The 15286-nt window shown below is 43.9% G+C and overlaps 1 long non-coding RNA gene across 1 annotated transcript; it reads right to left on the bottom strand.

The window, feature by feature from the left end:
• Window positions 1-2729: 2729 nt before the first annotated feature.
• Window positions 2730-10155, bottom strand: LOC122474582. Its single transcript, XR_006294947.1, has 2 exons — window positions 9916-10155; window positions 2730-3249 (listed from the first exon to the last, which is right to left on the bottom strand). It is a non-coding gene; the product is annotated as an uncharacterized LOC122474582 (long non-coding RNA).
• Between the last annotated feature and the right edge of the window lie 5131 nt (window positions 10156-15286).

The following is a 15286-nucleotide window of genomic DNA, read 5'->3' as shown; positions in this document are numbered from 1 at the left end:
TCATCACATGGGTAGGAAAGGACTAGGTGCCCCGGGCTAAGACTGTTTCAGGTAAGGAAATAAGTCAGTGTTTATAGCAGTTGGGATTTTAAAATTGTTTGCCAGGGGTGAGGTCTGCCCCAGTCCTCTTCATCATCATTTTGTAAAGGCTACATTGCTCACTAATGCTTTATGTGAAAGTGGACACTTTTGGGTAAACATAAAGGCGGAGTTGTATCCTATGTCTGGATTAATGCTGGCTAGGAATCTGGAATTGAGAACAGGAAATCATGAGAATGTAAATTCCTGGGAGTTAGTAAAAACTCCTGGAACAACTTCACATTTTCAAAGGCTATATAATTGGTAATTGGTAGGATCAAAGCTGAAGTGACCAAGGGGGACAACTCAGATAATATCTGGGTTGTAGGAGGCATAAGTATATCTGTGATATGAAAAAAGGATGGAGTTGGAAAAATACTAAGGCCCAGAGAAGGATGGAAGGATCTAGAAGGCCGGGGAGGAGTGAAGGGTTCTACTAGGCTGGATGCTGTGGAGAGGGATTGTGGATTCACCTTCCTCTTTAAGGACCCTCTCCCACATCGAAAACACTGTCACTTTTCCATAACTCCATGGTGGGGACCTAGAACTCTAGTCTACAGTACATTTTCTCAGCGCTCAGTTGTTTGAGGCTTCTGTGCACTTCAGATAAACTCTGCTTTCAGATACTTTCTCAATGAGCGTTGGGGCACTAGTTCCATTTTATATTTTCTGTGAGTATGGGATTCCTTTTTCTATTCCTCTACTATTTACAGAGGAAGCAAATTTTACCACCATTTAGGAAAAACAGACACATCAATATGGCAAAGGAACCTTAGGGCCAGCCCCCAGCAGAGAGGAATCTTCTCCTCTTCCTACTTTTCTACACCAATTATGTTGATACAGAGAGCCACCTGAGATGGAAACTCTCAGGAAAGGCTAGAATGTAATCACAGAGCACAGGACAGGCATAGGAGTGGGAACTGGGGTTTATATCTGAAGCTCACAGTCCCTCTATCTGGGATGATAGAGGGCTCCTATAGAACCCTGATAACAGTGAGTCACCTGCCATAGACTGGCTTATGAAGAGAGTTCGGGGTACCTGTGGAGGACAGAGTCCCTCAACTCTATTCATCAGTCGTGATTCCAACTCCGGTATCTCTGGGCCAGGGCCTCCCTTTGTGTTGGGGCTGATATGGAGAACAGTGCTCCTCGCCTTTGAAAGCCTCAAATCAGATGCTGGAACCCAAGCTCTGTCATCAGGGTCAAGTCCGATGTGAAGGAATACACATGAGCTTTCTGTTCTGGGCAATTTGTGTCCTTTATCTGAAGAGGATAGGGACTGAAAAATAGTTGAGATTGACATACAGAAAACCCTTTTTGAAATTTTTGTAGAAGGAAAAGTGGACAATATTCTATTCACTTTAAAGTGACTAACAGAGCTCTATTAATTTAGAAAATCAGATTATCCGTGAATAATGAATAATGAATGTCTGCAGCTAATCTAGAGAGAAGAGCATGAAAATTTGGTCCTAGCCACTCACTGTAGTCTCTTAAGATCAGTGCACAGTCAGAAAGAGGAACAAAGGTCTAGCATTAAAAGGCAAGGTTTTGTATCGTCAACCTTAATCTCACCTGTCCATGAGGACCCAGGTCCACAATCTCTGCGGATGGCAGTTCTTAGAGCAATTCCCATTAGAAAACAGAACTCTTAGAGGGGAGGTTCACAACAAGGATTCCCTGTTCTGCCATGGGGAGGGCCACATGAGATATATTGGAAACACTACTGGTTTTGGAGGCAGAAACCCCAGATCCTGATTTTGGACAAGCTGTCTGACTTACCAAGGTTCAGGTTCCTCCTCTGAGGCATCATCTGGTCTCCATACCTCACAGGGTTGTTGTGAGGATCCCATGAGATAATGTCTGTGAAAGGCCTTCCTATTATTGTCATGGCCTATTCTATCTTGTGTGTTAATTTTGTTGCTTTCAGAGTCTTAGTCCCCCAAGAGTCTGCCCCAAAGGATCATTCCACTCGGCCTCCTAAAATATCACTTTGCTCCTCTCTTCAGCACAAGTAACCCAAGCTCTTGGATTCTCACATTGAAGAGGATGACTGAAAGAACCTAATGAAGCGCAGGACGAGCTTTTCTGGTGAACCAGAGATGAATCTCTCTCCCCTCTTTCCTGTATCCCTCTTCCTAGGATGACTTATGCAGTGACAGGGCCCAGTGCAGCCTGGGATTGATACTGGCTCAGAAACCTATAGGGAATGTAGGGAATATAGTCTCTGGACTCTCCAGGGGAATATTTCCATCTGTTGCCTCTTTGCCTGAGTACCTTTTTGGAGCCTATCTCCCCTCAGTGAACTCTTACCATCTTTTCCCCCTCGTTGTGTCCTATTTTCTCAAAACATCTACTTGTCACTTATTTTACCACCACCACTGGCTTTCTTTTTGTGAAAATTTGCGTGGAACAGCTAATTTCACAAAAGGTTTCTGAGCATTGTTTTTGTTTAGGAACCCATACTTCCTTTCTATGTATGACATGACAGGGAATTTTAGAATTCTAGTTGTTTGGCCTGATAACAATATTGTCCATCCCTAGATCCCTTCTTGGTTGAGTCTTATCACCTAGGAAATCATTTGATTAATTCCACGATACTTCTAGCAAAGGAAGTCGGATGGCACCGAAGGAAAGTAAGTACAAACCCAACAGACAGTGTAATTAATTGCATGTTGTAGTCGGGCACTGGACTCGTATGGAGGAGTGACTAAGGTAAAAAAACAAACAAACAAACAAAGAGTATTAAAAATAAAGACCTTGGAGGTATCCTGGTTAACAGACAAGAAGTGTTAACAACTGAAACCTTAACTTTGCAGAGAGGAAAGAACAAAGGAAAAGAGCAAAAGCACGTGCCGGTTAAAGCGCCGCAGCGGGTGACTCTGGTGGTCTTGTCTGGTGGATCTTGAGGGAAGGTGGCACTTCCTGTGGTTACCAGTGCGGTCCCAATGGTCTTGGGTGGGAGGTGCAACTTCCTGCTGTTATCTGTTCTGGAATGATTCCTCAGATTTCTCTGTGTGAGGTCTCAGGACAGCCTCCCAGGGATTTCGTGTGGCTTATGCCTTTTGACTTGGGAGGCATGGGTTCCCTGTTGTGTTAGTTGTTAACAGTACCTAGTAAGGTCCTTCTCACGGAGGTTTGACTGCATTCTTTCTTTGAGGTCTGACGTAGTAACTTAAAAAAGTAAGGAAATTTGTGTTATTATTCAAAAGAATGCTAGGACAGAGAGTTAATAGAATATTTTGGTGATTCAAAAGAAAACTCTTATCTAGGCACAAAATAACTGAGGTCATTTTATGGAAAGAAAACACGAATTTTATTCTTTTTGTGTATTGTCTATGTTACAATTTGCAGTAAGATTTAGAAGCCTTTTCTGTGAATAAATCAATTAACATTGAATATATCCTTGAAATTATCTTTTTGTCATTTATAGAATTAAAGTTTATTAATGTACCTCTGTATGCATATGTAGACATACATAAATATGTATGTATAATAAAGTTAACTTTAATCTTAAAATATAATTTATCTAAGGGGCACCTGGCTGGCTCAGTCAGTAGAGTGTGTGATTCTCGGTCTCAGGGTTGTGAGTTTGAGCCCCACGTTGGTTGTAAAGATTATTTAAAAAAAAATAAAATCTTTAAACATTTATACATACTATTAATCTACAGTCCTTATATAATGTATGTGAATAAGGATAAATTAAAACTATTATATATATTACATATATATTTCAAAGCTTAGAAACTGTTCAGGTATCCAAATATTATATATCAAGTAATTCAACATTTTCTAAAGTCTTAACATTTTAATTAAGAATATGGAAATTATAATTTTAGTTAAAACATTAAATCCTTATGATTCATAGTATTGTAAGAATTTTACAAGATCAGAACCCTTTAAAAGACATCTGTCCTATGATTTTACGTAAACACAATTTTATATTTTGTAATCTTGAAAAGTTTGCTTCAACCGTGATTCTTTTCTTGTCCCATAAAACCAACATACAAAACTTAGAAGGTTTAAATCTTGAAGTTTTAATCTTAGTTTTATATGAACTAGAATACTGTCTTAGCATTAATCTTATATAATAAAACCAGGGCAATAACTTTATATAATAAAACCAAGGCAAGGGCGCCTGGGTGGCTCAGTCAGTTAAGCATGCCACTCTTGATTGTGGCTGAGTTCATGATCTCAGAGTTGTGAGATCAAGCTGCGGGTTGGGATCCATGCTGAGCATGGAGCCTGATTGGGATTCTCACTCTCCCTCTCTCTTTGTCCCTTCCCTGCTCATGTGCTATCTCTCTCTCAAAATAAATAAACATTAAAAAAAAAAAAAGACCCACAAGGCAATATAGGCATAGATTGTCTCTAATCAATATGATTAACTCATTCTAATTTATCCAAAATTTATTTATGAGACAATTACAGGATACTTTAAAAAAATACACTTTATAAACTTTGTACTCATGAAACAAAATTTAAGTAATCTTAAAGTCATAATTAAAAGCTCTTATATTAGGGGCAACTGGGTGGCTCAGTCGGTTGAGCATCTGACTTTGGTCCAGGTCATGATCTCACAGTTTGTGAGTTCGAGCCCCGCGTCAGGCTCTGTGCTGACAGCTTGGATCCTGGAGCCTGTTTGGGATTCTGTGTCTCCCTTTCTCTCTGCCCCTCCCCAGCTCATGCTCGCACTCTGTCTCTGTCAAAATAAATAAACTTAAGGGGCGCCTGGGTGGCTCAGTCGGTTGGACGGCCGACTTCGGCTCAGGTCATGATCTCGTGGTCCGTGAGTTCGAGCCCCGCGTCAGGCTCTGTGCTGACAGCTCAGAGCCTGGAGCCTGTTTCAGATTCTGTGTCTCCCTCTCTCTCTGACCCTCCCCTGTTCATGCTCTGTCTCTCTCTGTCTCAAAAATAAATAAACATTAAAAAAAAAATTAAAAAATAAATAAAAAATAAATAAACTTAAAAAAAAATTTAAAAGCTCTTACATTGAAGCTAAGTTCTCTCATAGCTATAGTAATGAAGGCTACTATTTAAATACATTTGTCTACATTTTATAATGCAAAATAGTTTACTGACATTTTTATTTTCTTTATTCTTTGACATTTTTGACTATATAGTATGCAAAATAATGACCATGATTTTTTTTTTTTTTTTTCTGAGCAATTGATCTTTAAAAATTCCCAAGTGAGGGAAAAACAGAGGGACAGACCAACAACAAAGTGAGTGGAGTGCCTGGGTGGCTCAGTTGGTTAAATGTTTGACTTCTGCTCAGGTCATGATCTTGTGGTTAGTGAGTTAGAGCCCTGCATTGGGCTCCCTGATGGCAGTGTGGAGCCTGCTTGGGATTTTTTCTCTCTCCTCTCTCTCTGCCCCTCCCCTGCTTTCTCTCTCTCTCTCTCTCTCTCTCTCTCTCTCTCTCTCTCTCATAAATAAATAAACTTAAAAAAAAAAGTAAGAGGTAGCTTTAGACAAATATGAAATTATCAATGTAAAAGGTTATCTTTTCGGGGCACCTGGGTGGCTCAGTCTGTTAAGTGACTTCGGCTGAGGTCATGATCTCACGGTTTGTGGGTTTGAGCCCTGCATCGGGCTCTGTGCTGATTGCACAGAGCCTGGAGCCTGCTTTGGATTCTGTGTCTCCCTCTCTCTCTGCTCCTCCCCCACTCACGCTCTGTCTCTCTCTCAAAAAATAAATAAATATTAAAAAAAAAAAAGGTTATCTTTTCTCTGTAAGGAGAAGAGAGAAAGTTTAGATGCAGGAAAACCTGTTTCATTTATACATAGACCCAAAAGAGAAAGTCATTATAGGTTTAAACAGTAACTCAAGCCCTTGACAATTTTATCAAGCCATACAATTAAAAGCCAGTGTTTATTAATCCCTACAGAATGGAAACAGAGGGGAAATCTACATTAATCACAGTGATCTCTCTCTTTTAGACCAGTTATACAATCTCCTGAGAGTTTCTGTTCCCTTTTTGCCTTAGGCATTTCTCAAATGAACATTCCTGTTCATGTCAAAGTTCCCCTAGTGGCCACTATAATTCTAATTTATCCTCGGTGAAGTTATGCCAGGTGCTAGCACAGACTTATTAGCAGACAAGCCCATGAGAGATTTTTTGACTGTTGTTCAGAGGTAAAATATCACTTGTGTTTTAAGTCCTCAGCCCTAAGGTTAGGCTGCTTCTACTTGCTGACCTGGGAAATCAGCAGCCACCTGGCTCTGTGTGGAGAGATCTTTCAAAGCCAATTTCTCATACCCAGAGAAGACTGGAGAAAGTTCTCATAGACAAACAGAAGCTGGTGGACAAACATAAGGCAGAAGATGGTGTTAAAAGTCAAACTTCACCAGGGGACACTCAGGTCTGACCAGAAACCAAAAATTCTAGCAGACAAATATTAAACTGGTTGTATCTTTGGTCCTTTGATATCGGAATCTAAATTCAGTGTAAAATCACACAATCAGAGACAAAGAGACCTTCAATGTCTTGAGATTCAAGGAGTCTCAGATATGCACATTAGTACTGAGTTAAGGAGGCCAAAGCTTAGTAGGGAGGGTATTGACCGAGTATCAAGAGAACCTCCAAGTGTCCTAATCAGGACACCAGGAACAAACTTATAGTTGACAAAGTCAGGTTTATTGGCTCGTTGCAACGAGGGAGGTCACATACCAGAGGAACCATGGCATGTGCCACCAAGAAAGGAAAAAATTATGATGCAGTTTTAAGGAGGGATGGCATTTAGGTGAAATTTATTTTTTTTAAACATTTATTTATTTTTGAGAGTGAGAGAGAGAGAGAGAGAGAGAGAGAGAAAACGAGTGGAAAGGGGCAGAGAGAGAAGAAGACACAGAATCCAAAGCAGGTTCCAGGCTCTGAGCTGTCAGAACAGAGCCTGATGCGGGGCCCAAACTCACAAATTGTGAGATCATGACCTGAGCTGAAGTCAGATGCTTAACCGCCACCCAGGCGCCCCTGAAATTGATATGAAACAGTATTTTGGTAAGTTAAAGCAAAGGAGGGCTGTTTGTAAAAGGGATAACATCAGGTCTGGATGGTGAAATGGGACACAAGGTCTCCTTTTCTTAGAAACTACAAATTAAGATAGATGTAGAATGTTATACCCCTGAACCCCTATCTTGAATCTGTACCTGGGTTGGGTATCAAGGCAGTTGCTCTGTGTCAGAGTGAATTAGATCCTGTAGGCAACAGCAGGATGTGTTGTTCTTACTGAAATTATTTCAAAAATGAAGTTTCTGATAAACTATGATTTTAGAAAGCAAGATTTCTTAGTAACAAAGTAATAGTCATGCTACTGAGTGTCATTAGGACACTTTACAGCTGCAGTGTTTCCTTGGGAGAAATAGAATTTTCTGCTAATTTTGCAGCTGGCTTTATCTGTGTTCTGTGTCTGTTTTCCCAGCTTGATGAATGACATGGTGGATTTTCATTGTCTCAGGCCAAACTAATTTTCACTTTCTCAACATGTAACTCAGTCTCTTGTTTTACCAGCCTGTAGAACTTGCCAGAAGGAAGCTGTGGTGGCATGGGACTTTTTCTGGAAGTGATTAATCTCTTCCCTTCTTTTCTGTTTCCCTGCTTCTTAAGATGGGCTGTGCAATTTTGGGGCCCCAGTGCTGCCTGCGGTTGTTCCTGAAGGAGGAACCCACAGGGAACAGAATGAGAAAGCAAGTCTTGGGATGAGGTTTATAAAAGGTGTACAGCTTTCTCCACTATCCCAAACTAGTGTGTTCCTATGAAAATTTTCATAAGCCAAAGAAGAAAAAAATAGCATAAAGCAAACATTACCATTTCTAGAAATTATTTTGAATGTTCCCACCTTCCCCCCCCCCCCAAAAAAAACTTCTTAGGCTTTTCTGATACCTTAGGGCACATCTTGCTAAGAGAGGCACAGAATAAATTGAGATAGAGCACAGATGCTCACAGACATAGTTCAGAGCTCTGGTGGCTGGAGGCTGAGATGCTGAGTGTAGTTCCTGGGGAAGGAACTTGGTGGGGTCGCTCTCACTGCCACTGCTACTGCTTGGGGTGTGGCCTGCCTCTATAACTGCAACATAAATGCTGAATGCTATTTTCACTCTTCACCTTTTGATGGTAAAAGCAAAAATTCTCTTTGGAATTCTTTTGGGTAGTGAAAACAGGTAGTAACGTAGGTCTTTCATAAAAGCAAAGTGAGGGAAGTACATGTATCATGGATATAGGATGTTCTAATGGGTAGGGATAGTATGCCTTAGGGGCCCTTACCCTCTCCAGATCCTCTTGTTCCTATTCTGTGTCAGTAACTGCTGGGTCAAGACCTGAGCAGGGAGGGTTGGGAAGGCATCCGTGTGGAGGGTGACCTTCTGTTTTTAGCAGGCCTGTGAAAGATGCTGCTCTGTCAGTGTCCCCTTTGTTCCTTCGGCTCCTCTGCCTGAGTTGTCTTTAACTCTGGCCTCCACTCTTTTACCAGACCTTCCAGAAAACCCATTACCAGCCCTTCAGGCTGAGCCCATTCACTGTTTTTTTAAACTTTTTTTTTAACGTTTTATTTTTTTTATTTTATTTTATTTTTTTTTTTCAACGTTTATTTATTTTTGGGACAGAGAGAGACAGAGCATGAACGGGGGAGGGGCAGAGAGAGAGGGAGACACAGAATCGGAAACAGGCTCCAGGCTCTGAGCCATCAGCCCAGAGCCCGACGCGGGGCTCGAACTCACAGACCGTGAGATCGTGACCTGGCTGAAGTCGGACGCTTAACCGACTGCGCCACCCAGGCGCCCCTAACGTTTTATTTTTGAGGGACAGAGAGACAGCATGTGAACAGGGAAGGGGCAGAGAGAGAGGGAGACACAGAATCCAAAGCAGGCTCCAGGCTCAGAGCTGGTGGCACAGAGCCTGATGTGGGGCTCGAAATCACAGAGCTGTGAGATCATGACCTGATCCAAAGTGAGACGCCTAACCAACTGAGCCACCCAGGTGCCTCTGAGCCCATTCGCTTCTGGCCTATTTATCAGCCTCCCTTCCCAGGACCCTGCAGAATCCTGTCAACCCTTGCACCTCCCTAGCTCGTGTCTGACTCTGCTCCCACAGAGCCAGTTTCCTTCTCTCTGTGCTCTGCCCTTCACAGTGGGCCCCACTCCCTCATCCCTGCTTTCCCCCTATTATTGCCGCCAGAGGCTCTCCCAAATTCTCAATCCTCTCTTTTACCACTCCATTGATGGCTTTATCTCCTCTGCCTGGGAATCCTCCTTGCCTTGGTCTCACCTCATCTTTCACTATCCTTCCTTCATCCCCACAAACCAGTTTCCTCATTTTTTCCCCCAAGATCCCTCTGCTTCCATTTGACCCCAGGCTCCCTTATTCAGTCTCATCACTGGGCACCAGATCCCTTTTTGCCTCTGGAGCTACAATCGTAACAGACCGTCTTCTACTCCCCTCATTTACCCTTCCTCCTCTCCTCTGGAACACACAGAACTACTAGACCCTCTTATGCAACCAGATCCCACCTCTTCGTATGATGCTACCCTCTTTGTAAGGACCTCAGCTTCCCATTTCTCACCAATACCTCATTCCATTCACTCCATGAATCCCACTGATTCATTTGCCTGTCAGCCCCCTCCACCAACTGTCTCTACCCCATCATTGCTGGACTCTAACAGTGTTGGTTTTTGGCTTGATTTCAGTCTTACTGAGCACTGTCCCAGAGAGCTCATCTTCAGAAAACCCCCTTCTGTCTGGCCTCTTCTGTTGCAACAACCTCAAGCATTGATTGCTCGAAACACTTGCTCATTTCCACCTTCTGGTGGCAGGTGTCCGCTGAGGACTTGTTTCTCCCTACCTTCTCATACTGTGATTTCCAGCAGGAGTTTTTTTTCTCTTTGTCCATCAGGTTCTATCTCTGGGTAGATCCTGTAACCAGATATGTAGATGCAGGTAGACATGCTTTCCTCAGCTCTACTGTCCAGAAGCTCCTGGAGGTACAAGTCACAAAGAGTACAGATTTCCAGATTTGGGAGGACAAAGAGGAGGGGATCATTTCTTTAAAAACTTTTTAAAATATTTATTTATTTTTGAGACAGAGAGAGAGACAGAGCATGAGCACGGGAGGGCCAGAGAGAGAGGGAGACACAGAATCCAAAGCAGGCTCCAGGCTCTAAGCTGTCAGCACAGAGCCCAACGCAGGGCTCGAACCCACGAGCTGTGAGATCATGACCAGAGCCGAAGTCAGATGCTTAACCGGCTGAGCCACCCAGGCGCCCCTTTCTTAAGGAGGGGATCATTTCTTTTTAAAAAAAATTTTTTTTTCAACGTTTTTTATTTATTTTTGAGACAGAGAGAGACAGAGCATGAACGAGGGAGGGGCAGAGAGAGAGGGAGACACAGAATCGGAAACAGGATCCAGGCTCTGAGCCATCAGCCCAGAGCCTGATGCGGGGCTCGAACTCGCGGACCGCGAGATCGTGACCTGGCTGAAGTCGGACGCTTAACCAACTGCGCCACCCAGGCGCCCCTGGAGGGGATCATTTCTAAAACAACAGAGGACACATTACCAACTCCATTGTTCTGTGATTCCCTTAGTGTCACTTGCTGTTCCATAGCCCTCTGACTCTTCTGGATATGTGAAGGTGAACTAGAGAAATTGCATAGTCTGTAGGAACTTACAAATCCCCAAACCTTCAGAGACTCTGCAGCAGAAATGTAGCTAGTTCTTCTGAGGTCCTTACTCTGCACAGCAAGTCCCTGTTGGCTACTCTCCTGTCGTTTGACCGTTGTCCCTCACCACTTTCTCTTATTTACTCTCTAATGCCCTCCTCCTGCAACCCAAATGCAGATAACCAATCCCCAGACCTTTTCCCCCACCCTTGGAGGAAAGTTCTAGAGAGGAAGAACTTACCAAAGAAGGAGGGTACCTTCTCTAAGTTGAGTTTCCACTTTAGGAATATGATAATGGAGATAAATTTAGGAATGAATTGGAATTCTTTCAAGGATTAAACAGTTGAGGGAGATAGTCAAGGTCAAAGCATCCCCAGCTCTGGAGCAGCCTGGGTCAGCAGAAGCCCTGTGTCCATAAGCTTCAGGCCCCAAGGAAAAGCCAGAAAAAGAATGTAGCCCCAAAGGATGAGAGGGCCCTTAGGATATCCAAAACATACATGAATCAAAGAAAGGAGGTAGGACTTGGGGACATATCAATCCAAGCAGTCACCCTCCCAGCCCAGGGACTTAGGTGACACCCTAATGAACAAGACCCATAGTTTTTGCCCCAGCTGGAATAAAGTACAAAACATCACTTGGAAACAAAGGACGAGATGCTGTTTCAGCGGCTTTGTCCTGGGACACAGGCTAAGGGCAAGTAGGTTGCTTCCAAAAACTCCATCACCTGTGCATTGTCCATATCCAAATTGAAACCAGAGGGGTCTGGGTAAAGTATCACAGTCATTGTTACAAGCATTTGGGACACATCAGTGAGAAAGACAAAACTCCCTGCCCTTGTCGAGTTTACATCATTGGTTCTTGAGTCTCCTTCCCCTCAAACTGCTCAAAACTCTATCAGACCTCCTTCATTTTCCTCAAGCCTCCTCCTCAACACCTCCTCAACACATTTTGCTCTGTGGCCTGCTCCTGAAAGGTACCGCAAGCCTTCCCATGGGAGCCTTTCGTCATCAGATCTTCTAAAGGGTTGCATCCCACCCTCCTTTCCTCCTTCCTTACTGCTGTGTGAAGGAGGGGTCCTTCCGGGAGGCCTTCCTTGACCCTCCCAAAGAAGGATGGGTGTCTTCACTTTCATCATCACAACTCTTGTTGCACTATGTTGCAACTCTGGGCGACCTTCCCTCTTCTCTGAGCTTCCCTGGGGGGCCTTCTCTCTCTCCCTCACTGCTGGCCTGTGTGTCACACCCAGGTAACGGTCAATAACCGTGAGGGAATTGACGACGGAGATTGGAGGAAGCCTCTGGGGGCGGGGCTGCATCCCGGGGCGGGGCCACGCCAGGGGCGGGGCTGAAGTCTGGGGCAGGGCTGAAGTCTGGGGCGGGGCCCGCTTGGGGCTCTCTTCACGCTTTCAGGTGGTGGTCAGCCTGGCTTCCCTTCAGGGTGTTGAGTCGGGAAGGAAAAGCTGGGGCTTCCCCCTCACGGACCGGGTTAGGATGGGGTCTTCCCGCTCTGCCTGCGGGGCTTCACCAGCAGTCCCTCACCTCAGCCCGCAGGGCATTACATTGGGGCCGCACGGGCCCGGGTCGGCCTTCGAAGGCCCGGAGAGGCCTCAAGAGGCCCTGAGCGCCTGCCGCCCTCTCTGCAGGAGCTCGGCTCAGGTCACCTCCATCAGCCTCACCGACTGCTGCCTGTTGAGGCCGCACTGTCCTGGCTGCCCAGCAGGTCCCTGGGCCCAGGTCCCAGTGTCATGGTCCCAGGGGCTGGAGTGCTACGCACACCCGCCTAGTGAGGCCGCCGCAGGAGTGGAAGAAGTGGAAGGGGCCGGAGAGCCTCTTTTCAACGCCGGGTTCCGGCTGGCCCACAGACTGTGCTGCAGCTGCCGCGGGGGCTTGGCGAGGCCAGCGTCTCACGCTCCCCCACGACCAGTATCCACCGAGGGTGCCGGGCCAGCGCTGGAAACTGTTTTCTGGGAAGCTGCCAGGAAGGCCCGGGCGCCTCCAGCAAGGCCGGGCGATGGCTCCTGAGAGCGACCAGGGGAAGGCCCTCAGCACAGCCTGACGGTGGAGGCACGAGGTCACCCCTGAGTGGCAGAGACGGAAGCCCGTGCAGACTCTGGAGTCCCAGGTCCTACGGAGCGGCGCAGGCCTCCAGCACAGCGCGTGGAGTTGCCTTCACGACTCAGGTAGGCTTCTACTCCAGCTTTGCTTTGGTGGGGGGGCCCTCAGCGTCGGGGTCTCCGGGTGTGATGGTCGTCGCCAGAGATGGGAGCAAACGCTGCGTTTCTTCTTTTGGACAGGTTTTCTTGCATGAGTGTTATCTAGCAAGTTTACAAGATACGGATTACCCCGTAATAGCCGTGCTCGTAGGCTCGACCCCAAACATTTAATGCTAACACGTGTTGCATTTCTTTCCAGACTTTGCTATGCCTATTTTCAGTGTTTAAATAATATACATACGTATATTATTTGTGAAAGGTGGGAAAACATTTAACGTTTTATCGTAAGCAATTTCGGCATTGTTATATACTGTTCGTAAACATCATTTTAAATATGTTCCATATTAGCTCAGCCTTTCTATTTTTTCTTTGATATTCAGGTTTGTTCTAAGTTTTTGATATTATACATTTTGTGCATAATTGCACTTGGTTCTGAACTGTTGTTCCAAAAAATCACAAAGCTTTTCCAGAAGTTAAGATGATTTTTTCTTTTTCTTTTCTTTTTTTTTTAATGTTTATGTATTTTTGAGAGGGAGAGAGCACAAACTGGGGAGGGGCAGAGAGAGAGGGAAACACAGAATCTGAAGCAGGCTCCAGGCTCTGAGCTGTCAGCACAGAGCTGGATGTGGGGATCAGACTGATGAACGGTGAGATCATGACCTGAGCCCAAGTCGGTTGCTCAACCAACTGAGCCACCCAGGCGCCCTGTGAATTTCAGATGATTTTCTAATCCAGGATTCTACCCTTGAGCCATTTCTCTTCTTTTCTTATGGTCTCCTTAGGTGAGATATCTACCCATCAAGTAAGTTATTTCAATGCTGACTTTTCCCTTTTGCTTCAAATTTATACATCCCGCTGCTTGCTAAACATTCCCCACCTTGGTTTCCCACAGGTGCCCCACACCTAAAATCCATAAATTTAGCTTATCATCTTCCTCTGCCATCACCGCCCTTGCTATCCTAGTCCCAGTATCAATTGGTAGCACCTGGTCACCACACCAGAAACAGGTGAGCCTTTCTATGCTCCACCTCCTTCATTCTTCCCACGATTAGTCACCAATATTTAGCAACTATCTGCTAAATATTTCTCAGATTTTAATCTCCTTTCAGTTCTTACTCCCCCCCTGGTAGTTCAGACCCTCATCATCTGTCACCAAACTATGCAGTAGCCTCTTAGCTAATCTCGGTTTCTAACTTATCCTCTATTTGCTGATCTCTACTTTTTTAGCTTCTTTTGTTACTCTCTACTCTGCATTTTTTACTCCGGTAATAAACACCTGTTTTTTTTCAGTGTTTCCACATCTTTACTCATTATGATTTTTCTACTTGGAGCGCCTTAGGAAGATAAATACTAGAATTCTCACTGTCTACTACAGTAGGTCATAGGCTTTATTGTTTTTTTTAAAGGAATTTGCCTATTTCATATAAGTTGAATTTATTGTCATAGTTCATAATATTTCCTTATTTTTCTTTTAATGTTAGTAGATCTGGTGATGTTCCTTATTTCATTTTTGATTTTGGTAATTGTGTCTTTTGTGATCAAGCTGACTAGAGGTTTATTGTCATTTTCTTTGCAGAGAAATAGCTTTTGGTTTCTTTGATTTTCTTATTTTTGTTTTTTATTTGATAGATTTCTGCTCATATTTTTATTATGTTCTTCCTTCTGTTTGCTTCCTTCTCTTTCCTTTTCCTATTTTTTCAGGTAATACTTATTAGATCACTAATTTGAGACCATTTTTCCCTTAATATAATTTTTTTTAAGTGAACATAACCTCAAGATTGTATTGTCTTTATAATAATGATCATTTAGCTTTTTCTCTTGTTATCTCTTCCTAGTTCAAAATGCCTGCAGTTCCTAATAGCCAGCTTTCTTTTAGATCCATAGCTGGGCTCAGTGCATTCTAGCCTCAGTATAATCTTCTTTGTAGTGTTAACCTTTTTGTGGAAAATTGGCTTACTCTGCTTGCCACAGTCACTTTGCCTCCTGTCCTAGCACTGCTTCCCCTGGACACGTGACAATCCTTGCCTTTCTTGTACTGTGTTATTTTGTTGGCATTTGCCACACTTCTTAGAGAAAGTCTGGTGGGTTTTAGGAATGTTTACCATGTTTGCATGGCTATTTTCATTATACATGTTTAATGTTACAAATCTCCCTATATATTCTGATTTATCTGTAGCCCATAAATTTTGATACGTCGTTTTTATTTTCAATTGAGATTGTTATTTAAATTTCTTTTTTTCAAAGTTAATTTTTCAGAGTGAGTGAGTACAAGAATGCAAGTGTGGGAGTGGGGGAGGGGCAGAGAGAAACCAAGAAAGAGAGAATCCCAAGCAGGCTCCATGCT

This window comes from Prionailurus bengalensis, chromosome D4, assembly GCF_016509475.1.
Source record: "Prionailurus bengalensis isolate Pbe53 chromosome D4, Fcat_Pben_1.1_paternal_pri, whole genome shotgun sequence".
In the NCBI taxonomy this organism is placed as follows: domain Eukaryota; kingdom Metazoa; phylum Chordata; class Mammalia; order Carnivora; family Felidae; genus Prionailurus; species Prionailurus bengalensis.
This window is presented reverse-complemented; position numbering and strand designations above follow the sequence as displayed.